Below are 26,029 nucleotides of genomic sequence, written 5' to 3'. Positions count from 1 at the left end.
TTTTAATTTCAATTCTTCGACATGTATTCCCACTACCGTAGGCAAAGATGTTTACATATCAGAAATGTATCTTTTATCACTCTAAACTAATCGCAAAATATCTTTTTTAATTGTAGTCACCAATATAAATCCTAGACTTTAGAAATAAAGTTACTTCAAATTCAAAATATAAAAATATATAGAAAAAATTGTAAAGTTCTTCATACAACAGTGGGTTGGTGCAATTACTTTTGTCAATAAATTGAACTTAAATCCAATCATAGCTCACGCAACAAAAAAGGTTAGGCAATTGAGTACTTGCTATGAAGTCATGGATATATATCAGCTCAACCACTGTTCTGTGCGGAAACTTTGTGTATATGCTGAAGAAAAAAACAAAACTTTAAAATTGATTTAACTTCGTTTATTTGTAAATGCATGCCAATAGTGCTACTCATAAATATGCAGAAATCGAATTTCCTTGAAACATACAAAAAAGAACCACTTAAAGGTTTATGTTCAATAACTTTGAAAATAGAGCAAAAGTATGCAAGAGCAAATGTGAAATGCATTTGCATAGCAATACATTTAGCGGTTTCAAAATATATGCAGTTTAAAAACAGAATAGTTATTATAACTTGAATGAACATAATGGGCGGGAAGGTAAAATTTAAAATGGAAGGAAGTTTGATTTTAAAATGATGCTTTAAGTCGTTTAAAAAAGCATTAGCAAACATTCTGGATAGAGCAAGACCAATTATATTTTTTCCTGCAGAGAAAAGATGTGAAAGATGTCATGAAAAGATCAAAGTTTATTATAAATCCTACGGCATCTCAAGTAGTCGTCATGCTGTGTCACTGTGTGTTCGAAAATTTCGCTGTCGATGCGGATAATCCTTTGCCGAACATAGATGACTTCCTCCATCCGTCAACAAATTTGGCAGGCCAGAGCCTTATCTGCTAAATATGAGCATGACAGTTTCATATTTGGAGGAGGATTCGCCTCCAGTAGGTGAGTTGGCTCCTATAAGTAGTTGGTTGCGAAGAAGATACCCTTTAAAGTTATGCTTGATGGCAAGGAGTACTTTACTTGGCCTCGCTAACCAGTAATAAGCTGATTTTATAGAAGTGTCACAATGAAAAATGAAGCATAAAATCTTATTAAAATTAGATTAATTTCTCATCTTTAAAGAACATAGCGCCAGCAGCATGCTGGGTAAGGCAAGACCTATAATGTTTTTCCTGCAGAGGAAAGATATGAAAGATTTCACAGGCCCAGTTTTTTATGAAGCTTAGGGTATCTCAGGCCAGGTTGTGTCACTAGAAATATCTAGAGTATAATTTTTTGTTCAAAATTTTCGCTGTTCTCTTTTATCTTTTTCATCTTCTATCTCGAATATTTCGGGAACGATTTTATATGACCTCCTCCTTCCGTCGGCAAGGGAGACCAGAGCCTCATCTACTAAATATGTGCATGACAGACTCATATTGGGAAAAGGATTCGCCTCAAAACTATTTATTCCGCATTTCATTCCTTTAGGCTCACAACAGATTGCTCGCTGTAAACTATGCTGGGCAGAAAGTAATTTTTATTTTCATATATCTCACAAACTTCAAAAGTGTGCTAGAATCATCTTTTACAATGATTTAAAACACTTTACAGCTCCACGCTTGGGTTCACGCCTTTCCCGCTCGGGCGATTATGTACACATCTAAACTTCTCTTTATCTCCCCAACCTCATTGAGACGTCGAAGGTAAAGTCTTTCTGGCATTCGCCCTATTTAGCTATCTTTTCCGATTTTTCATTCCCATCTTTTCCAAAAAATTTCTACTACCCAACATTGGTGTACACTGTACACCTTTCCCTACCCTATTCTTTCCAGAGATTCCGTACACTCACACATTTTTTAATATGTTGCGCTATGTGAGATTATTGCCTTAATTGTTGCTTGGTTAATATAAAAGCTATTTTCTTCCAGTGTTTATACTGGTTTGGTTTTGGCTGCTACTTCCACTTCAGCTTGAAATTTCAGAATGACCACAGTATGCCGCAGACCCCACACCTTCCATTATCTTGGAACCAGACCAGAATCCGAATGTGTAATAAACACTTTTCAAAAAATAACAATGCCCTATTATATGTATGTACATGTATTCATTTGAGAGAAACTTGAAACTCAACTGTCAATGCTGCTTGTAATTACTTCTTTCCAAGGCCATTGTATGCACCAATTTATACTTATATGCAAATTCAGATGATTGTATGTGTATCCAACAGAAAATTTTCGATTCTCTAAAAATAAAATTCCCATTAATGTACATTTGAGCATACAAAACTACACAGTATAGCCCTTTGGATAAGAATTAAATTGGTCAAAATAACTTACCTAAAGCTGAATTTTTAATTATTGAGTTTTGCTTGCTGAAATTTCTATAAAAGAGGTTCTTGCCTTATGATTCTTAGAGATTCATTACTAAAATTGAAAGTAATGAAATCGTAATAATTGAAAGGCCATAAATAAATTGTTAAAATATATTGCATTATACAAGAAATTTCTCATTTCTTATGCACTTTGAATTCATTCTTTTAAGTTTAACAATTGCCATAAAATTATGAATAAATTTTATATTTTTGTACAGATCTCATATCAAACATGCAGAATAATATTTAGTTTTGATGGACTCCAAATAAAGATTTTATGTTTGTAAAAACAGTTTCAAATAACGGAATGGTAAGTGAATCCTCTATGTTTGCACCACCCAGTTACTAAACGTCACTTAGCAAGAAATATAATACATCCTTGTCTTTTAGCTCATTGCTATACATATTGAACTTATTCATATGAATGAAAATAATGTGGCGGCTTATTATTAAAATACACTAATTTATTGTCAGCTTCTTTGCTTATAGAGCTTATGCAAACGCCTGTAAACTTGTACATGCACAACGAGCAGCACATAAGAGGGTAAACAAGCACACAAAACCAATTTCCTTACAATTAGCTGGTTTTTATTGCATTAGGAAACAATATTGCACACCATGGCGTATACGTAACATTTAGCACCACAGCCTCATACTACGAAACACTAGCATGTTGAATTTTCCCAAAAACGGTAGTTCTTCGACAGGGTAATTGTTAGCACGCCATTCGGCTTCGGTTTTGTCTTCTTATTTTTTCTCTGCTCTGCCTTGTCTTTTTCCTTGCCTTCCCTTTCTTTCCTTTCCTTTCCTTTCCTTTCCTTTCCTTTCCTTTCCTTTCCTTTCCTTTCCTTTCCTCCTTGACTTGCCTAGACTTGCCTTGACTTTCCCTGCCTTTGATTACTCGGCCTTGCCTCGCCTTAAATTGCTGTCTAATTTCGCTCGTATTAGCTCTGCACGTACATTGTTTCTACACTAAACTACAGTGTGGTGTTCACACTAACACTTACTTTCTGTACTACTCCATAAATCATACCGTTCCAGGGACGCACGTTTAACTCGACGCGCCATTGCGTATGTAAATATGTTTATACATCAAAAATAAGTTTTATTCTTAATCATGGAATGAACTAGTTCCAATACTTCTGATAGTGAAAAAAAATTATACCGGTTTTTTTGCCGAAACATTTCAAATGCCGGATGGATTAGGGCGCTATAAATTTGATTCATAATATCGTTATGAACATAGCTATAAGCTGTATGTAAATATTTGAGCTAATCTGGTGCTAAGCAAATCTATGATAATACTATGCACTCATTCAGTCTATGTGATATCCTCACGGAACTCCTAGTTTAATCTGACCTAGCCCGGTGAAACTATATTTTGTGGTCTGAATGGAATAAACATGTAAAATGGGGTTGAAAAAAAAAGGAGTCAGTCATCCTTCTCTGTAGCCTCTGTTTAGAGAGAATGTGAGAATTTTACGTTTTACTGCTGCTGTAATCCAAGAAAAAAAAAAAAAATGGATCATTAGTTAAAGCATTTCTTGAATTACTCAGTACGTTTACAGTTCTTAGTAACCATATATTAATAGCTGAATGCAAAGATAACTAGATTACTCTGCTAATTTTCGCTCAAAAATTTTATCTTTACAGGATTTCATTTCGAAAAAACCTTAATTTTTGAAATCGCAGTGCTAGGTTTAAACAAAGGAGGTAAGTTTACAATAACTTAAACACTTTCCACTAAAAAGCTCACATTGTTAAACAAATAAAGTTCTTTTAGTGATTGAAATTTAAAGAGTACAGACTTCCATTTACCTTCCTTTCCTTTTTCCTTATTTTCCTTAAGTTAGGTTAGGTTAGAGTGGCCACCTGTGCGAGCACCAGTGCACTTAGGGCCAAAAGGTCCCATTGTGATACCACGTGGATCGCTCTCCTACTCAAACCAATAGGTCGATTCAGTAAATGTCAGGAATTTTTAAGGTTCCAACTTAGCCAGATCACAAAGATCGCCAAAGAAGGATCCCAGAGATTCCTTCCGCTTGCGCCAAAGCGCAGGACAGTCGCACAGAAAATGCTTGACTGTTTCTATCTCCTCTTCGTATTTGCAGCTCCTGCAGTAATCATTTTAAGGAGCACCCAGCCGTTGTGCATGCTTCCCGATTGCTACTTGGCCGGTTATAAGTGCAACCACCAGAAATATGCCCCCCTTCTAAGAAGAATGAGACTTATTGTACGTTCGCATCCCATTCAGGCCACACGAGCTTAGTTTGATAGCAGGATGCGAGATTGCTCCATATCACACCCGGTTCCTAAGAAAAATTCCTTTCAAAGTGAGCTTACCGGTAGCGAGCGGCATGCTCAATCCCTTCCAGGACGACGAAAGCGGAACGGATGCGCCCACTCTTGCAAGTTCGTCAGTCATCTCACTGGCCGGTATTTCCGAGTGTCCAGGCACCCATACCAGACTGAGGGAAGTTTGCTTAGCGATCTCGTTAAGAGATTTGCGGCACTTCTCCACTGTCCTGGACTTACATGTGACCGATGCAAGCGCTTTTAGTGCAGCCTGGCTGTCAGAGTAAATACGAATTTTATTATAGCCGTGAACAGCGTTCCTCAGGTGATCAACCGCCTCATTTATAGCAGCCACCTCCGCCTGGAAAACACGGGTAGGCTAAAGGATATGTTCCACGCTAAATGAGCTGCAAAGACCCCGCTACCCACCCTTTTGTCCAGTTTGGAGCCGTCAGTATAAATCTGCAGCCTATCGCTCAGGTTCGGCGGCTCCTTCACCCAATAATCCCTATCCGGGATAACAACCTCGTACTTCATATCGATAAATGCAGTCGGAGCGCAATAGTCCGATGAAGGCGAATCCAGATTTTTAAGGATGGCTGCGTAGCCAAACACATTATCTCTCCAACTGGGTAACTTCCGCAGCCGTAGAGCAGAAAAGGCCGCGCGTTGCTTGGCCATTAAATCTATTGGTAACACATTAAAAAGAGTATCCAGCGTCTCTGCAGAGGTGGGTCGTAGAGCGCCCACCACGCAGACTAGAGCACTTCTTTGTACCTTCTAGAATACTCGTAGGTTCGATTTTGTATCTAAGCCCGTCCACCAGACCAAAGCCCCGTATAGAAGGATTGGTCTAACCACAGCAGTGTAGAGCCACTGGGTAATATCCGGAGACAGTCCCCATCTTCGTGCAACAGCTCCCCTACAGATGTACAGTACCATCGTTGTTTTCCTCACACGCTCCTGAGCGTTTTCCCTCCAGGATAGTTACCTATCCAAAATTACTCCTAGGTATTTGGCAGAGTCCCTAAGCGTCAGGGTCGTACCCTCTAGCACCGGTAGCTGCAACACAGGAATCTTATATTTCCTAGTGAACAAAACCAGTTCAGTTTTGGCTGAATTGACCGATAGACCTTTACTTCTGGTCCAGTCCCCCACCCGTCTCCGCTTAGTTTGCATTAGAACGCATAATGTGTGCGGAAACTTGCCGCTAACTAACAGCGCAAGGTCATCTACATACGCTATTACCTTGCTGCATCCGTCCTTCTCAAGAAGAACCAAATGCTCATTAAGTGTGGCAACCCATAGAAGTGGAAAAAGTACCCCCAGCTAGTTCGGCATGAACCTTTCTTCGCATCAGCAACTGCTGAACAAGTTTTCCTAGCCCCGAATCGGCCACCAAGACGGTTAGTGAATAAGTTATCGCAGAGGGCGTAACGTTGTTAAAAGCTCCCTCAATGTCGAGGAAAGCTATGAGTGTGAGTTTCTTGAACGCCAAGAATTTCGAGATCTGGGAGACAACTGCATGCAAGGCTGTCTCCGTGGACTTCCCTTTCATATACGCATGCTGGGATGTAGACAACATTCCCTCCAAGGACTGCCTTAATGTGGAGTCCGTTAACCTTTCGAGTGTCTTCAGCTGGAAGGATGTCAGAAATATCTGTCTGAAGTCTTTAGGCGTGACCAGTTCTTCTGTCTTTTGGTGACCCTTGAATCGTTCCAACCCCGTGGAATATGGTTAAGAGCACAAACTCCTTTGAAAATGGTATACAACCATAAAGAGCTCAGCTCGATTGTTCGCTGGAGTTGCTCCGGGGCCAATCCATTCGGCCCTGGTGCTTTGAAGGGCTTGAACTACACTATAGCCCATTCAACTTTACCCATAGTAATGAACTTCCCCTCAAACGATTTGCCAGTATGAGTTTCCCTCCAGTTCATTTCTTCACCACTAGTGCCTGGAAAGTAGATACTCAGGAGCATGCATATTGCGCTCTCTGCCGAATCCGGGGAATATGAACGCTAGATCCTGAGAGCCTTATAGATATGCCAATTGGCGTTTTTTAGGTTTCTGTGCCAGCCAGTTCTGAGCGCCACCGAACAAATGTGTGATCCGAAAAGGAGTGGTCTTCAAGCACCATGCATTTTTTTTATCAAGGACTTCCCGCTGCCCGAGATCAGGGTGACGCCCAGAATCTCCCGCCTGCTCCTAGTAACAAACGTGAGTACCAAACCCCTATTGGAAATCTTAAAGGTATGATAAATAAAAAAATCAAAGAGTGACTCAGCCCTCTCGTTCGTGTCTCCGCTGCCCCACGCTTCGTGGTGCGCATTGGCATCTCCCGCTAGTAAAAGTCGATCCTTCGCCTCCCGAGCTATCTTGCAGACTAGCTCCGTCGGAGCCGACACTTCATGGGGGAAGCAGAAAGAAGTCAGTGTAACATCCGTACCACCGACCGTCAACATCAAAATTGTAGCATCTTCGTCGCTAAACTGGGAAGAAAAAGAAAATGTATATTAGATCTTACCAAGATGCAAGCTCTCAGTTTCCCACGTGTGGCACCACTTACAAACGTCAGTCCTGTTGCCTTCAGCCCGCATATCTTGTGCCCTACTACCCAAGGCTCCTGGATAAAGCCTATGTCAGCCGCCCCCCTGGAAAACTGGAGCAGCAGCGCAGCAGACGCTGATTTACAGTGGTGGAGGTTTATTTGTAGGACTCGCATTAAGCCAAGCACCGACCACCTCCACCACTGTCGAATCGCCATCTTCATTAGACATTGGCTCCTCTCCAGTGTAAGCACTGCGCCTGTCCAGCGTTTGCGAGCAGAGCGAAGACGCGTCCCCGCGCAGCGTGTCATCCGTCGGACTAGCCCTGTTAGGTCTTACTTTTTCAGGCTCTATCTCCAGCTCCGGATCATAGGCCACCTTTAAATCATTGGAGTACACCTTGACCTTCACCGTGTCAAAACCAAATTTAATAGCGCCATCCGCGTGCTCCAAAAAAGGGAGTGATTCCTTGTTGAGCAGGAGTATCGCCTGACGCGTCGCCCTGGTGCTATGCTCCAGCTTCAGAACTCTCCAACCAGAGCAAGGTAGCTCCGGGTTGGAGGTCCTTATGACCTCAAGGACATCTTCGGGATCATCCGGCTTCGATGGAATCCAGACCCTAACTGTCGGCCTATATGGGATATCCTTAAAGTCTACAGCCCTGAGCATCGCACCAGGGCAGAACTCACCAAACTTAGCCACCACCTTTTTATATAAGTCGGCTGACCTCTGCTCATCGCAGGCCACCAACTTAACTTGCCGCTGGTACCAACCCACCGCGTTGCAAGCAGGTGGAGGTCCAGGGTTCTCCCTTACCAAGGCGACTGCAAAACTGGCCATTTCGGTCCTTATCCAGTCCCATTTGTCTTTGAAGGCCTGCTACTTCTCAGGATTAGATTCAAAGACCCCCACAAGGATGCCACCTTTAGCAACATCAGCAAATGAGGGGCCTTTGACTCCAAACCTCTTGGGAGCGTTCTGCGCAACTTCTATCGAACGGTTGCGCTTACCGGAGGCCTGTTCCTTCACCGGAGCAGACTTCTTAAAATCAGGCACTATGGATTTTTCCCACTAGATTTCCACCCCTAACTCATCAACATCCCCAGGCAACGCCATAGAGAGGGACATTTGCCATCCTTTTCAGGATTCGTATAGCCATCTGTTTATGCCCACTGCGTATCTGTGAGGGAGGTGGCCTATCCTTCTTCTGGGTGTACGCCGTTGGCGTAGCCGGAGGTAGGTGGTCGGGCCGCTCCCCCGTGCTAGCAGCTCCCGCGGTACCAAACTGCCTACCGAGAAGGTTACTAGCAGAGGCAGCGGGTCAAGTCGCCGCCCCAAAGCTCCCATAGATGAATTTATGGGTGATGTGAAAGACTCCGGCGCCGCCTGAAGTCTTTGCGCATCACCCGCAATAGCCGCGCTGCGGCTGGTAGAGGGGCCCTACATCGCACGACTTTCCAGATTGATGGGTGTTACCCCTTCCGGGTTTTTATGAGTACCGGCCTCGTTACATTTGTTTTTGTTTTTACAATTCATAAGTGAATCACACGATTTGCGAAGATTGATAGGTGTTACCCCTTCCGGGTTTTTATGAGTAACGGCCTTGTTACATTTGTTTTTGTTTTTACGATTCATAAGTGAATCCCACGATTTGCAGAGAACAGGGTCGTCCACCCCAGGAAGAGATCCGCTGTACCTGGGGTAAGGCCTAAATTACAACTGGGCGTGTCCTTGTTCCCAGAGGGTTCCGTTAGCGACTAAGCTATTTAAGGGGCCCCCCCAGCCAGGATGACCATCGGCACGGCAACGCACTTTATTTTATTTTACTTTTTTAATTTAATTAAATTTATTTTATTTTATTTTGTAATATTATATTTTGATTTATTTTGTTTTACTTTATTTTATCTTATTTTATTTTACTTTGTTTTATTTTATTTTATTATATTTTATTTTATTTTTTTTTTTTATATATATTTTTTTATTGATGTTAGAGAAAAATTGCAAAGTTTACAAACGGCGATGGTTACTACGACATGTTTCTGAATTTCACTACGTCACCAGCTGGCTTCTCGGGAGCTGAGTATTGAACTCGAATCTCCAACATTCATGCCAGTGTTAAGGCAGATGCCTTTAACCAGTCAGCCATATGAATGCCCCGCTGCTCACTTTGCAATTGGTCTCTAAGTATTGCCTTTGTTGCTATTCCTTTTAATTCACCATTTTATGGAACATACTAATCTATGTGCCATTTAATTATCATGTTGTGGAATTTTTTAGCCGCGCTTAAAAGCTTAGTAAAAAAGGATTTTTACAGCATTGTTTTTTTTATTAGGAGTGCTTCCGCTTTTAGTTTTATATTAATATTATCATTTGCATTTAACTAGCAAGACTTGCTCATTAAATACAGATGATTTATTATTTTTTTTTTTATTTTATATTATTTTATTATACCTGATTTTTTTTTATTTATATTTATTATTTATATTATTATTTATAGTTTGTTGTTTTATTTTATTGTATTTTATTTTATTTTATTTTATTTTTTATTTTATTTTATTTTATTTTATTTTTTTATTTTATTTATTTTTTTTTGTTTATTTTTTAAAATTAAAATTTTTTTATTAACAAATGTATAAATGTTCGAACTTGAATATTTGCGTTTGTTTTTGTAAACACTTTTAATATCAGCAAAAATAACACATTTACTAATATTTGCTGAATGCGCTATTCTTCCAGTTGTTTTGTTCTCACTTCACTGTTCTCTACGTGCATTTGATCGAGAGTTCAAATCTGAGTAATACTCAGTTCATTTGTCTGAGGCTTGCTGAGTTTCTCAACACTTCCGTAGTGTGAGTGTAAATACTCTCATAGTTTAAACACTTGGTTAGAATTTGTAGTGGTGTCATTTTAAAATTGAGATTTTAGTGTTTGATTTAACTTTTTTGAAATTTTATTGATTGTGTGCACTTCTTTTTGAGAATGCTTAACACATGTAATTTGGCCGTTAAAGGTTTTCAACTTCCTCTTTTTTCCTTAACCTTATAATCCTGCCGCTTCTATTGCGCTCTTCCACCTCCTCTCATATACTCTTTTCCCCTTCCCTCTTTACGCAGTATTCTTTCTTGTGTGTTATCTTCTCTTTTATTCCTTTTTTGTTATAATTTCCTTTTCCCAATCTATCCTATTACTCACCCTCGCAACTTGGAGTGCAACAGGGAAAAACTTTTAAAACCATTTATCTACAACCACTAAAATACCTTACAAAATATTTTTAAATCCAAATCACGTCTCACACATTCAAAATCGCTACACAGTTTATGTTGAAATGAGTAACTTAATTCATTTTTGTAGAGTCGGTTAAACTAAGCACTTTTGAGGTACGTGATGCAAGTGCTGCATATATCACAATGTACTAAGTATTAAACTTATATCATATCTTTATTAAATCGTAGCATATATAGTCAAACTACAACATGAGTTGATAAGGATGAAAAACTATTATACCTGTGCATCGTTATCTCCTGTCACTGCTCCTCCTTTGATATCGAATACTTGGGCTTATACAATAGTATTATGTACATTAGAGCGTGTCACTAAAATCTGTTGATTAAACTTCAAGAATATTAAAAAAAAAAATTTAGCAAAAGCAGCGAAATATGTTTTTCATATTTGTGATTTATGATTTGTTATTCAGAATTTGTATATTTCTGAATTTCACTTCATCAACTATATTTTTGGGAGCTGAGTATTGAACCCGAAATCTTCATTATTCAGTATTCATATTTTGTACTGGTATTGAGGCAGATGCCTCTATCCACTCAGCCATATGAATGCCCCGCTGCACGCTTCATAAATCATCTCCAAGCATTGCCTTTTTTGCTAATCCTTTCATGCACAATTTTGGTATATATATGTATACGTTATATTTTCTTTCAACCAATTATTGTGGAATATTTGCAGGCGCGTTTCAAGAGCTTAGTACCATTAGACTTTAAGCAGTGCTTTACATGCAATGTTTCTTTTGTTCACTTTCAGACAGACCCATATTGCTTTATACATTTGTTTTTGTTATTGATATTCTAGACATATTTTTTATAAATTATCATTGACTTCAATGAGTGATATATTGTTGTGGAGTTATTCACTCAGGACCTAATTTGTCCGATAAATTCACTAACCTATCTTACCACGTTTATCTTTTAGCAACGTTTTACTTCAACCGACACCATTTCTTCTCTGACTGAAATACATAAAAAAAAGCCTCAATTATTTTTGTATACGATTCAATACCTTACGAATTGAGATTATGCAAGCTATAATTTCGAAAGTTCATCAACACAGTTTTTGTTTATTATGTCAATAGAGGTCAAGGCTCCAGTTATAACGGGCGGCAGAGTTGCCAGATATCGAAGCAGTAATTAAGCAAAGTCCCAGAATAATACTAGTACATATTTGCCAAGAGGACGGAGTTATTCTATAACATAAGTCCTGCTACCTGATTGGGGATTTTCCGTTTGGTCGTTAAACAAATTCTGGTAACACTATGAATACATTCAGTTTATGTGAGGTCTTAATTGACCAACCAGCTCAACCTAACTAAACATATGTCAGCAAAAAAAAATGTAAAACTAAACCAAAGTTACTATAGAAAAAATGTGTTATACTTCAATAAATTTTACTTTTATATTTTCGGACCAGTGCTGAAATAACAAGTAGGGAAGGCTAAGTTCGGGTGCAACCGAACATTACATACTCAGTTGAGAGCTATGGAGACAAAATAAGGAAAATCACCATGTAGGAAAATGAACCTAGGGAACCCTGGAATGTGTTTGTATGACATGTGTATCAAATGGAAGGTATTAAAGAGTATTTTAAGAGAGAGTAGGCCATAGTTCTATGGATGGACGCCATTTAGGGATATCGCCATAAAGGTGGACCAGGGCTGACTCTAGAATTTGTTTGTACGATATGGGTATCAAACGAAAAGTGTTACTGAGCATTTTAAGAGGGAGTGGGCAATAGGTCTATATGTGGACGCCTTTTCGAAATGTCGCCATTAGGGTGGGCCAGGGGTGACTCTAGAATGTGTTTGTATGATATGGGTATCAAATGAAAGATGGAAATGAGTATTTTAAAAGGGAGTAATCCTTAGTTCTATAGGTGGACGCCTTTTCGAGATATCGCCATAAAGGTGGACCAAGGGTGACTCTAGAATGTTTGTACGATATGGGTATCAAACGAAAGGTGTTACTGAGCATTTTAAGAGGGAGTGGGCATTAGGTCTATAAGTGGACGCCTTTTCGAGATATCGTCATAAGGGTGGGCCAGGGGTGACTCTAGAATGTGTTCGTACGATATGGGTATCAAACGAAAGGTGTTACTGAGCATTTTAAGAGGGAGTGGGCATTAGGTCTATTGGTGGACGTCTTTTCGAGATATCGCCATTAGTGTGGGCCAGGAGTGACTCTATAATGTTTGTACGATATGGGTATCAAACGAAAGGTGTTACTGAGCATTTTAAGAGTGAGTGGGCATTAGGTCTATAGGTGGACGCCTTTTTGAGATATCGCCATTAGGGTGGGCCAGGGGTGACTCTAGAATGTGTTTGTACGATATGGGTATCAAATGAAAGGTGGTCATGAGTATTTTAAAAGGGAGTAATCCTTAGTTCTATATGTGGACGCCTTTTCGAGATATCGCCATAAAGGTGGACCAAGGGTGACTCTAGAATGTTTGTACGATATGGGTATCAAACGAAAGGTGTTACTGAGCATTTTAAGAGGGAGTGGGCATTAGGTCTATATGTGGACGCCTTTTAGAGATATCGCCATTAGGGTGGGCCAGGGTGACTCTAGAATGTGTTTGTACGATATGGGTATTAAATGAAAGGTGGTAATGAGTATTTTAAAAGGGAGTAATCCTTAGTTCTATAGGTGGACGCCTTTTCGAGATATCGCCATAAAGGTGGACCAAGGGTGACTCTAGAATGTTGGTACGATATGGGTATCAAACGAAAGGTGTTACTGAGCATTTTAAGAGGGAGTGGGCATTAGGTCTATACGTGGACGCCTTTTCGAGATATCGCCATTAGGGTGGGCTAGGGGTGACTCTAGAATGTTTGTACGATATGGGTATCAAACGAAATGTGTTACTGAGCATTTTAAGAGGGAGTGGGTATTAGGTCTATTGGTGGACGTCTTTTCGAGATATCGCCATTAGTGTGGGCCAGGGGTGACTCTATAATGTTTGTACGATATGGGTATCAAATGAAAGGTGGTCATGAGTATTTTAAAAGGGAGTAATCCTTAGTTCTATATGTGGACGCCTTTTCGAGATATCGCCATAAAGGTGAACCAAGGGTGACTCTAGAATGTTTGTACGATATGGGTATCAAACGAAAGGTGTTACTGAGCATTTTAAGAGGGAGTGGGCATTAGGTCTATAGGTGGACGCCTTTTAGAGATATCGCCATTAGGGTGGGCCAGGGTGACTCTAGAATGTGTTTGTACGATATGGGTATTAAATGAAAGGTGGTAATGAGTATTTTAAAAGGGAGTAGTCCTTAGTTCTATAGGTGGACGCCTTTTTGAGATATCGCCATTAGGGTGGGCCAGGGGTGACTCTAGAATGTGTTTGTACGATATGGGTATCAAATGAAAGGTGGTCATGAGTATTTTAAAAGGGAGTAATCCTTAGTTCTATATGTGGACGCCTTTTCGAGATATCGCCATAAAGGTGAACCAAGGGTGACTCTAGAATGTTTGTACGATATGGGTATCAAACGAAAGGTGTTACTGAGCATTTTAAGAGGGAGTGGGCATTAGGTCTATAGGTGGACGCCTTTTAGAGATATCGCCATTAGGGTGGGCCAGGGTGACTCTAGAATGTGTTTGTACGATATGGGTATTAAATGAAAGGTGGTAATGAGTATTTTAAAAGGGAGTAGTCCTTAGTTCTATAGGTGGACGCCTTTTTGAGATATCGCCATTGGGGTGGGCCAGGGGTGACTCTAGAATGTGTTTGTACGATATGGGTATCAAATGAAAGGTGGTCATGAGTATTTTAAAAGGGAGTAATCCTTAGTTCTATATGTGGACGCCTTTTCGAGATATCGCCATAAAGGTGGAACAAGGGTGACTCTAGAATGTTTGTACGATATGGGTATCAAACGAAAGGTGTTACTGAGCATTTTAAGAGGGAGTGGGCATTAGATCTATAGGTGGAGGCATTTTCGAGACATCGCCAATAGGGTGGGCCAGGGGTGACTCTAGAATGTTTGTACGATATGGGTATCAAACGAAAGGTGTTACTGAGCATTTTGAGAGGGAGTGGACATTAGGTCTATAGGTGGACGCCTTTTCGAGATATCGCCATTAGGGTGGGCCAGAGGTGACCCTAGAATGTTTGTACGATATAGGTATCAAACGAAAGGTGTTACAGAGCATTTTAAGAGGGAGTGGGCATTAGGTCTATAGGTGGACGCCTTTTCGAGATATCGCCATTAGGGTGGGCCAGGGGTGACTCTAGAATATGTTTGTACGATATGGATATCAAATTAAAGGTACTAATGAGGGTTTTAAAAGCGAGTGGCCCTTAGATGTATATGTGAAGGTGTTCTCGCGGTATCGACCAAAGTGCGGACCAGGTGATCCAGAAAATCATCTGTCGGGTACTGCTAATTTATTTATATATGCAATACCACTAACAGTATTCCTGCCAAGATTCCAAGGGCTTTTGATTTCGCCTTGTAGAACTTTTTCATTTTCTTCTACTTAATATGGTAGGTGTCACACCCATTTTACAAAGTTTTTTCCAAAGTTATATTTTGCGTCAATAAACCAATCCAGTTACCATGTTTCATCCCTTTTTTCGTATTTGGTATAGAATTATGGCATTTTTTTCATTTTTCGTAATTTTCGATATCGATAAAGTGGGCGTGGTTATGGTCGGATTTCGGCCATTTTTTATACCAAGATAAAGTGAGTTCAGATAAGTAGGTGGGCTAAGTTTAGTAAAGATATATCGTTGTTTGCTCAAGTTATTGTGTTAACGGCCGAGCGGAAGGACAGACGGTGGACTGTGTATAAAAACTGGGCGTGGCTTCCACCGATTTCGCCCATTTTCACAGAGAACAGTTACCGTCATAGAGTCTATGTCCCTACCAAATTTGAGAAGGATTGGTAAAGTTTTGTTCGACTTATGGCATTAAAAGTATTCTAGACAAACTAAATGAAACTTGGCGGAGCCACGCCCATTTTGAAATTTTCTTTTATTTTTGTATTTTGTTGCATCATATCATTATAGGAGTTGAATTTTGACTTAATTTACTTATATACAGTAAAGATATTAAATTTTTTGTTAAAATTTGAATTAAAAAAAATTTTTTTTTAAAAAGTGGGCGTGTTCTTCATCCAATTTTGCTAATTTTTATTTAGCACATATATAGTAATAGTAGTAGCGTTCCTGCCAAATTTCATCATCATATCTTCAACGACTGCCAAATTACAGCTTGCAAAACTTTTAAATTACCTTCTTGTAAAAGTGGGCGGTGCCACGCCCATTGTCCAAAATCTTACTAATTTTCTATTCTGTGTCATAACTTCAACCCATCTGCCAAGTTTCATCGCTTTAACCGCCTTTGGCAATGAATTATCGCATTTTTTCGGTTTTTCGAAATTTTCGATATCGAAAAAGTGGGCGTGGTTATAGTCCGATATCGTTCATTTTAAATAGCGATCTGAGATGAGTGCCCAGGAATCTACATACCAAATTTCATCAAGATACCTCAAAATTTACTCAAGTTATCGTGTTAACGGACGGACGGACGGACGGACATGGCTCAATCAAATTTTTTTTCGATCCTGATTATTTTGATATATGGAAGTCTATATCTATCTCGATTCCTTTATATATGTACAACCAACCGTTATCCAATCAAACTTAATATACTCTGTGAGCTCTGCTCAACTGAGTATAAAAATTAATACTTGGATCGATTTACCTCTGAGGGGAAATAGGCCGAGCTTCTTTTCTCTTGCAATTTGCGACGTACTCCTTTTCATTTTCCCTACACATTTCCCTACATGTTTTATGCCGACTCCGAACTGCATCTGTAAAGTAGATGAATTTTCACTGAGAAGCTTTTCATGGCAGAAATCTACTCAGAGTGTTTGCCAAATCATTGCCGAGGGCGACCCTGCTTAAAAAAATTAACAAATTATTGAAAAAACTTGTTTCTAAAATTTCGATCTTACTTTGCCTATGCGTTGAACCCAGGAACCTCGGTGTAGCAGATGGAGCACCCTATAACTACTCCATGGCGACCGTCATCCATTGCTGAGCTTTTGTGAAATATTTCTCTTCATAAATGCAGACACTTTTATAGCAGTTTAATTTAAAATTATATATAACGAATTTCCTCACGATTAGCATTCAGTCGTATCTTTGTTTGCATGTAATTTAATGTGCAATATTGCGCTATAAAGGATAGTGTTGACATAGAATTGTTATGAGAAATTCTTTGAGCCATGAACATCAAGCAGTCGGTTCTATGTACCGGAGCGACTCGGGATTTTTCCTGAACAAGGACTGTCATTTCAGTGTAACCCCATTTAATTTGTTGTGTCCCTCCCACAAATTGTCATCCTCCCAGCAGCGCCTTGCAGCGGGACTGCGCCATACTCTCCTGCTCCTGGAAAGCATCGAACCCAATCCGTGTCCGTCTCCCGACCCCGGTCCTGAGAAATGGGTTTGCTGTGTTTGCCGGAAAATAATCTTTTTAGGACGGTCATACTCTTGTTAGTATGTCACGTGCAAGGGATGGTTGCATCGGACAGGTTGTTCTGGGCTAGATCCCAAAACCAGACGTATTCGTAACTTTTATAAACCTTTTGTGGTTCATGAACATCTACATCCCTCCGGTCATCTGCCGCCCCAGTGGATACAGCCCTAATATTAGCGCCTTACTCACTGGCGATAATCGCATTATCTTAGGCGATTTCAATACCCATCACGATCTATGGCATTCAAACTTACAGGGGGAAAGCAGGGGTGAGATGTTGTCCGATCAAATAGAAGAAACGACCTTCTGCAGAATAAACGGGGACGCCCCCTCTCGTATGGTATGAAACTGGAACAGTTCGTCAGATATATCAATCGTGTGCGCAGGACTCGTAAACTGCGTCAACTGGCAGCCGATGGTAACATTGGTATCCGACCACCTGGCTACACTTATTTCGCTCGAGCGTACCGCCGACTTCATCGTCACCGAAAAACGCACTTTCATAAACTTTAGAAAAGGAAAGTGGGACGAATACAAATCCTTTACAGACAGCCGCTTTGCTGCCCTCCCTATCTCGACTGATGCTCGCCAAGGGGAGCATGCTTTCCGCAAGGTCATTGAATCCGCATCAGCTCGCGTGACCTTATAAGACAGCTCGATCCCGGTGACCCCCAAATAAGGGATATAAACCAACGCATCAGATTGCTTGTGTATGAACACAAGAGGGCGAAATGGGAGGAGCATTTAAGTAGTTGTAACCTCACTGCCGGCGGTGGGTAAGCTTTGATCCACCTTAAAGTCCCTATCGAATCCGTCTAAGCACAACGACAAAATTTCCATCACCTTTGGCGATAAAGTGCTGTCGGATGCCAAAAAATGCGCGAGCGGTTTTGCTGATAATATATAATGAATTCTACTGTTGAAAAAGTTAGACCGAGGGCCAACAGACATGCACATAAACATAAATTCTGCGAGTCCCCAATTACCATCACTGCCAAAGAGGTTGAGGATGCCATCGGTCAACGCGTCCATAAATCTTCAAATAATCATAACAAGAACAAGACGGCCATTTTGATACGTGCTCCGTGTTTTTATTAAACAAAAAAATATTAAAAAAACATACAAAAGCGCTAAAAAAACGTACAACATCTAACAACAGGTGCGGGAAGCTGTATTCAAGTGGACAAATCTAAAAACATAGTTTGGGAGAGTGGAGTATTTACATAGGTGGTTAGGAATTTGCAAAAGCTATCTGCTGTGCTGCCAATACCGCAGTCGGCGCGCTGCAAACATCGCCAAGCATACTTTCACACAAACGCCTGCTGATACGCTGAGTACGGGTGAGAACATCAACAACCTGTCAAGCCGCTTTGTTGCTATACTGTCGCTACTAATTGTGCTCTTTATTTTGTGTTTTTGAGTTTTCTTTGCTATCATTAACTTAGCGCGAAAAATTAGCTCCTGATAAGCATTGAATTTGTTTACAAAGGTGAATGATAGAAAGGGCAAGTGGAAGACATAAAAGAGTGAAAAGTGTCAGCCTAAAACAGGGCTGCCATCACGGTAGAAAAATATATATTTATACATATTTTTTAGGTTATTTTTTCAAACCAGTCTTGCGAATATTTAAAGTTGTGTATCACAAAGTTGCCATGTAAAGTTGCATATCTTTTACATTTTCTTATAAAGATATACATTTACAATGCCAGCAGAGTGCAAAGAATGTACTGCGAAACTGCTTCAGGTAGATGACATAGTAGCATGCTCTGGTGGGTGTGGCTATAGTTTCTGCTTGAAATGCAGTAATATTAAAATAAATGAAAAAAATATAATAGAAGATAATATGAACATAAAATGGTTCTGTAATGTATGTGCATTATCGGATACCAATGCTAAATTTGTGGAAATCAAACATTTGATTAATAAATGTGAAGAAACAAAAATGAAAGCCGTTGATATTAAACAGATAGTCGAGCAGATATTTTGTAATAAATTCTCCCAGATTAAAAGTAGCATTATTACGGACTTCAACTCCCTTTTAGAGCATAACATAGAAGTAAAATTGATTGCAATGAAGAATGAGATAGTAAAAGATTTATCTAATGAATTAAAAAAGAGCAATGAATTGCTTAACGATTTACGCGTGGCAAATGATCAGCCAGAAAAACTATCTTATGCTCAGGTCGCTTCTGTAAATGAGAATAAAATTGTCATTAAACCGAAAAAGAAGGACAAAAAAGCTAAGGAAACCAAGGAAGCTCTAAAAAAAGTTGTCGAACCTACCGAAGGCCTTGTTAAAAATGTTAAAGAAGTAAATAGTGGTGCGATTATTGTAGAATGTAAAAATAAAGACGCCTGTGAAAAAGTCCAGCTAAAGGTAAGAGAAGGTATTGGAAACGATTATGAAGCAGAGAAAACAAAAAATAAGGATGAAATAAAAAATAAAATAAAAATTGTTGGTTTAACTGAAAAAGTTAGCAATGAGCGTTTGGTAGAATGCTTAACTAAGCAAAATGACTCATGTAACGGAAAGGATTTTAAAGTGTTAAAACTGTATGAAAATACCAATCGTAGAGAAGTAAGCTACATTGCGTTAGTGGAAACAGATGCAGTAACATTCGATAATGTGTTGCAACAAAAGAAACTATATATAGAGTGGGATACTTGCGTCGCTTACGAGCATATAAGTGTTCTGAGGTGTTTTATATGTCTGGGATATAAGCACAAAGCAGCTGAGTGCACGAATAAAGTAGCTTGCAGAAAATGTGCTGGACCCGATGATAGCAAAGAGTGCACATCTAACATTGTTAAATGTGTAAACTGTAGCGAACTTGTTCAAAAAAAAAGTTATTGACGTCGATGTTAGCCATTACGCTTTCAGCAAAGATTGTCCTGCGTATAAAAAATATTCGCAGCCAAGAAATAAGGCACGAGTTTAGCAACGAATACCAGAGGAACTAAGTTGTATATATTTAAATATTAGTAGTATCGTCGCCAATAAAGCTGAACTAGAGCGTCTGATAGATGTACATAAACCACATTTAATATTTTGTTCGGAGACTTGTTCGACTGAAGAAATAACGAATCAAGAGCTACAGATACAAACATATAAACGTGTACGGTGCGATTCCCACAGCAGGCACACAGGCGGTGTGCTAATATATGTAAATGAAACAATTGAATACTCAATAAGTTACAACAGAACATTAAACAAGAACATTTGGTGTATTATACTAAAAGTTAAAAATATTTTCCCCCAATATCAAATAGCTCTGATATATCGCTCACCGAGCTCAAGTGATGCAGAATTTATAACGTACTTATACGACATTTTAAATAATAACTGCGTAGCACAGGATAATATTATCTTCGTGGGCGATTTCAATATAAACCTTTACAAGAGCACAACTTATAGTAAACAGTTAGTTGACTTATTTCGATCCTTTGCTATGGAGCAAAAAAATAGATTTTTATACACGAAAGGGCGATAAGACAGATACATTGATCGACTTGTTATTTACAGATAGTAGCTCCATATCATGTTTAAAATTAGAAGAGTTTCAGATTTCAGATCATGAAAAGATTAAATTCAAAATCAAATTACATAAGTTATTTCAGATGAGAACGAAGAGAACAATAATTTCCTGGGAAAATTATACAAGCGACAGCCTTGTTAATGAATTACGACAGCTTAACTACACTGACTTTGAAAATCCGAGCATCGAAAATAAGCAACATTCCTATATAATACGCTATCAAGCGCAGTGACCACCCTGACATACTCTAAAGAAGTCAGTGTCAATCTTATGAACAAGTGGTATGAGTTTGAGCTGGCTAACTTAAATAAACGTAAGCTAAATCTTTACAAGAATGGAGTGAATATTATAGTGCGAAACGCCAATATAAACGGCTAATTATGATAAAAAAAGCCAAGTACATGGAAAACAAAATCAACAATAGTGCTGGTGATAGTAAGGTCATGTGGAAAAACTTGAAAAATTCCATAAGCATGGCTAAAGAAAATAATGGTATTAAAAAAATTAAAATAAACGACCAACTCTACACAGAGGAAAATGAAATAGCGCAGTCTTTGAATGACTATTTCATTGATAGTATATTGGATATTAGCATGAATATTCCTACTTCATTTAGTAATGAAGGTACTATAGATGAGCAAAATGGCCCTAATGTTTTTAAGTTTCAGAAAGTATCCACTTCAGAGATAGTTGATATAGTAAGTAAGTTTAAAAATAAAATTGGAGGGAAGAAACTTGTGTCGGAAGGAGTCGTTAAATACTCCATAACGTATACAGGTTTTTTCTATTCTCAATATGTTAATGAGAGCTTAGATAAATGTCTCGTTCCTAGTTTATGGAAATCTTCTATAGTTGTGCCATTAGAAAAAGTTAAAAATACCATCAAAGCTGAGGAGATAAGACCTATTAACACGTTACAATGTGATGAAAAAATTTTGGAAACAGTGGTAAAAAATCAGCTGGTAAAATATTTAGAAAATAATGTAATTATTATACCTCAACAATCTGGTTTTCGAAAGAAACATTCATGTGAAAGTGCTTTGAATTTGGTTGTAGCTAACTGGAAAGAAGACTTAAGCAGGAAAAAACACATATTAGCTGTGTTTTTGGATTTAAAGCGTGCATTCGAGACGATCGACCAAAACTTAATGCTGAAAAAGCTTTCTTGCATTGGCGTTTCTGGTATAGAACTAAAATGGTTTCAAGACTTCCTAATTAAAAGATACCAAAGAACAGTGATTGGAACGTCCGTATCGGATAAAAGGGAGGTGGTACCTGTTGGTCTACCTCAAGGGTCTGTGCTGTCACCCATACTGTTCATTATATATATTAATGATATAACTAGCTCCATTAAACACTGTGAAATAAAATTGTTTGCTGATGATACATTGCTGATGATAAGTGGGAACAATATTACTGAAATATATGCTAAGCTGCAAGAAGATCTTAACAGCGTATATGGTTGGTTATGCGTAAACAGACTAAAAGTGAATGTCAATAAAACGAAATTTATGGTTATATCTAGACGCAAATTTTCAAAACAGTGAGCTACAAAACTTAAATATAAATAACGAACTAATTGAAAAAGTCAGCACCATAAAATACTTGGGAATAAAAATAGATGATAAGCTGAATTTCAACGAGCACGTGGATTATACGGTAGGAAAAATAGCGAGAAAGTTATATTTTACACAACGAACCTGCAAATATTTAAATAGAAGGTATAAAATCATCGTCTACAGATCTATAGTCGAACCTCATTTTATTTATTGCCCAACTATATTTTTCATCTTGCGAGATAGTCAGACATACAATCTACAAAAGCAACAGAACCGCGCTATGAGATTCATTCTCAAAAAACGGTATGACACACCTATCAGAGACATGCTATGCTCTCTTAATTCGCTTAGCATTACGCAGCAACTTTTTTATTATACCATAAAATTTATTAAAAACATAATAGAAGGAACTATGCCAGCGTATTTGAGGACTAATATAAAATATGTAAAAGATATGCACTCTGTAAATACTCGTAATAAAAATGATTTTAATCTGCCGGCTTATAAAACTGAAGCAGACAAATGTAATCTGTATTATAAAGGTCTTAAATCCTATAATGAACAACCGAATGATATTAAATCATGTCATTCCAATAAATTTAAACAAACATTGTACAATTATTGCAGAACACTACCAATTTAGTGCTGGACAGGCGGACTTCCATAGCATCGATAGAAGTGCTGCGAAACTATACTGCTATGTAGCGCCAAGACTTCCAAGCTCTTGTACGCATACAAAAAGGTTGCCGAAGCACACACTGAAGCGCATCACTCGATTAACTCAGTGCATCGCCGTGCAGATGTTGCCTTCGCGCTTTACTAACATGCGTAAAATGCCTACATACTACACAAGCACAACGCTTTGTTCGCATGATCTGGAAGTCTCCCATCCATAGTACTCCAAGGTAGGACATAGATATAACTATTCTAGATTGCATAGTCCAGAAGACAATTATAAACATGTAAAATAGATTTATGTTAGGCTTAGGAAAGCCGTAATAAATAAATATATTATACATTATACATTAAACCATTAAAGCAGTGGGCCCAGACGGCATAGTCATGCCGACGCATAAAAGCGTAGGACAACAGGGTTTAGTTTTAGCACATGTCTTCAACCTGTCTCTTTCCACCTTGGCCATTCCCGAAATATGGAAAATAGCCAAGGTTGTGCGGCTTCTAAAGCCTGGGAAACCAGCTAACATAGGAGAGTCATATCGCCCGATATCTCTCTTATCGCCAGTAGCCAAGACGCTTGAAGCCATTGTACTCCGCTATTTCAAAGCAAATTTGCAGCTAGCCTGTCATCAGCATGACTTTAGAAGACTGCATAATACAACCACCGCGTTAAATGCCATACGCACCCAGATAAATTACGGTTTAAATCAAATCCCCCACCAAAGAACAGTACTCCTTGCGCTAGACTTATTACAAGCTTTTGATAAGGTTAACCATGGCACGTTACTGCAAGACCTGAAAGGGTCTACCCTTCCTCCAAGTCTTAAAAGGTGGACCGCATATTATCTGGGTGGCCGGCTGGCATCGGTGCAATTTAGAAACGTAACATCAAAACCAAGAAGAAATACACAAGGGGTGCCTCAGGGTGGTGTCCTATCCCCACTTTTGTTTAACTTCAACATATCAAAGCTACCTTCGCTACCAGAAGGAGTTACTATCGTTTCCTACGCCGATGACTGCACAATAATGGCCATAGGCCCAGGCCCACAAATCGGTGGGCTTTGCAACAAAAGAAACGGCTACTTCCCTGATATCTCCAGTTTTTTCACCTGGCGAAACCTGACGTCACCGACTAAATCATCGGCGACCTTATTTGCAACGTGAACGTCGACCATTTTGAACATGCACGTCAATGGCACTACGCTACCGACTGTCTCACACACCAAAATCTTGGGTGTGACGTTCGATCAGGATCTACATTTTGGTGAACATGCAGCTGCAATTGTACCGAAAATCCAGGGCCGTAATAAAATCCTCAAATCCCTTGCTGGCAGTACTAGGAGAAAAGACAAAGAAACGCTCATTATCACTTACAAAGCAATTGGCCAGCCGATTGCATGCTACGGGTCACCGATATGGTCGCCAAGCCTAAAGACTACACACTGGAAGAAGCTACAGGCCTGCCAAAATATTCTGAACCGCCACGGGTTGTCTTCTTATGTCTCCAGAACACCATCTACATAATGAGGCAAAAATACTCCACACTAGGGAGTGAAATGAAATGCTAACCAAACAGTTCCTGTTGAATACCCAGAAACCAGGGTATCCGAACAGACATCTGATTGATGAGCCAACACCGCTCAGGGACTTAAGGAGTCATCTCCGTTAGCATTATGAGGAAACACGGCACTTGAGAACACAGCCGTATGAAGCCAAAAAGCACAAGCAGGTTCTTAGTGAACTCCGCAAACAGGCGTCGGACCTCTATGTCCGGAATCGCCCGGTGAATCCTGTACTCAAAGAACAATACCCTAAACTTGCAAAAGAGGACGCACACTCCCTAGGGAAACGCGAGTCACTCTAGCTCAATTTCGATCTGAATACTGTAACAGATTAAACTCTTACCAATCCAGAATCAACCCCGACACATAAAATATATGCCCTGCTTGCAATGTGAAACCAACGCCTCTTACACTCCTCTCATTATTGTCTACCACTGTTGAAACAGCAAGCTTCTTTGGACTCCCTTTAGAGGATATTGATGACAATTTGTGATCGGTCACACCTATTGGATTGGGCGAAGCACTGTTACAACAACAACAACAACAAGCGCCCATGCTCATGACTCAGGCAACGTGAGAAACCCAGTTTAAAGTTACATCAGATAACACGTTTCGTATCTTGCATGACAACAAAGCAAAAATAATTTTCGGTGAGGCTGGATTAGGTTGGGTGAGATTGAACTGACCGACTTGTGAGAACCTAACACAAACGAACGACTGAGCACTTTGCTGTTTGACTTACTTGGATATGAAGCAATATTCTCTTATTATTTTTACTATATTTACTCATTACACTCTGCCTGATCTATAATTACTTCCTTTCCTACCTTGTTCATTTAAATTTCTTTTACATGAATCTGTTCAATTTGCGGAAACTTAAAAGACTTACTCTAATGAGATTTTGCTGCACTTAAATCTTGAAATATGCCTAAGAATTTACTGTCTTTGATGCTCTTGTAGGCTTCATTAATCTCCTTGTTATTATTTTTTTCCATATACTGTGTTTACTACACACTTTAGATGTCAAATCAAGCAAGTGATAATGAGAAATTTCGTAGCCTACGTGCTCATGTCTTTTGTTGTATTGCCATGTCTTTTTTTCTTGCTTTTGTTTGAGTTGCTAGCATTGCGACTATGTACATAAATCTGCCTATCTTATTTTAGGGACTCAAGGATTGCCCTATACTGACGCCTTTGTGCTTTCATTTGCAATATGTCTACTTTCTGTCAGCACTCGGACATTAATCAAACGTCCGCATACATATATGTATATATATTAAGTGTAATTAGTGATATAGCAAATGTGTGCCATTGAAATAAATGATGATCTGATATAGTGATTTATGCTTAACCACCAATTTTACAAGCTGTCCACTTACATATCATCGATGCTTTTGCATAATGTCCGACCTGAGGGAGAGTGGAAAATACATTTTAGAAATTACTTTCAATAAGAATTTTTGCTTTTAAAAATTATAGAGTTTTACAGGATTTAATACCTTATCTTCACTTAGAGATTTATTCGAAAGGATTTAATGTTCAATCTTATATGTTATAAAATTTAATCTTGAAATACTTAATGAAATCATCAATTATTTGTTCAATCGTTGCAATTTGTATGTCGTGTTAATTTTTGAAGAGAAAATATTTTCAGATACGAGCAGTTACA

General features: G+C 39.0%; 1 protein-coding gene across 5 annotated transcripts in view; it reads left to right on the top strand.

The window, feature by feature from the left end:
* kairos overlaps nt 1-26,029 on the top strand; it is a 546,037-nt gene that overhangs the window by 468,887 nt on the left and 51,121 nt on the right. For 4 of the 5 annotated variants that reach the window (XM_067784589.1, XM_067784588.1, XM_067784586.1 and 1 more), the window contains one exon: nt 4,056-4,115. The exons of the other annotated variant lie outside the window; for it this stretch is intronic. The gene's annotated coding sequence lies outside the window, so the exon portion shown is untranslated. The remainder of the gene's footprint in view (nt 1-4,055; nt 4,116-26,029) is intronic. 5 annotated transcript variants of the gene reach the window in all.

The sequence above is a fragment of the Eurosta solidaginis genome, chromosome 4, assembly GCF_040869045.1.
Source record: "Eurosta solidaginis isolate ZX-2024a chromosome 4, ASM4086904v1, whole genome shotgun sequence".
In the NCBI taxonomy this organism is placed as follows: domain Eukaryota; kingdom Metazoa; phylum Arthropoda; class Insecta; order Diptera; family Tephritidae; genus Eurosta; species Eurosta solidaginis.
This window is presented reverse-complemented; position numbering and strand designations above follow the sequence as displayed.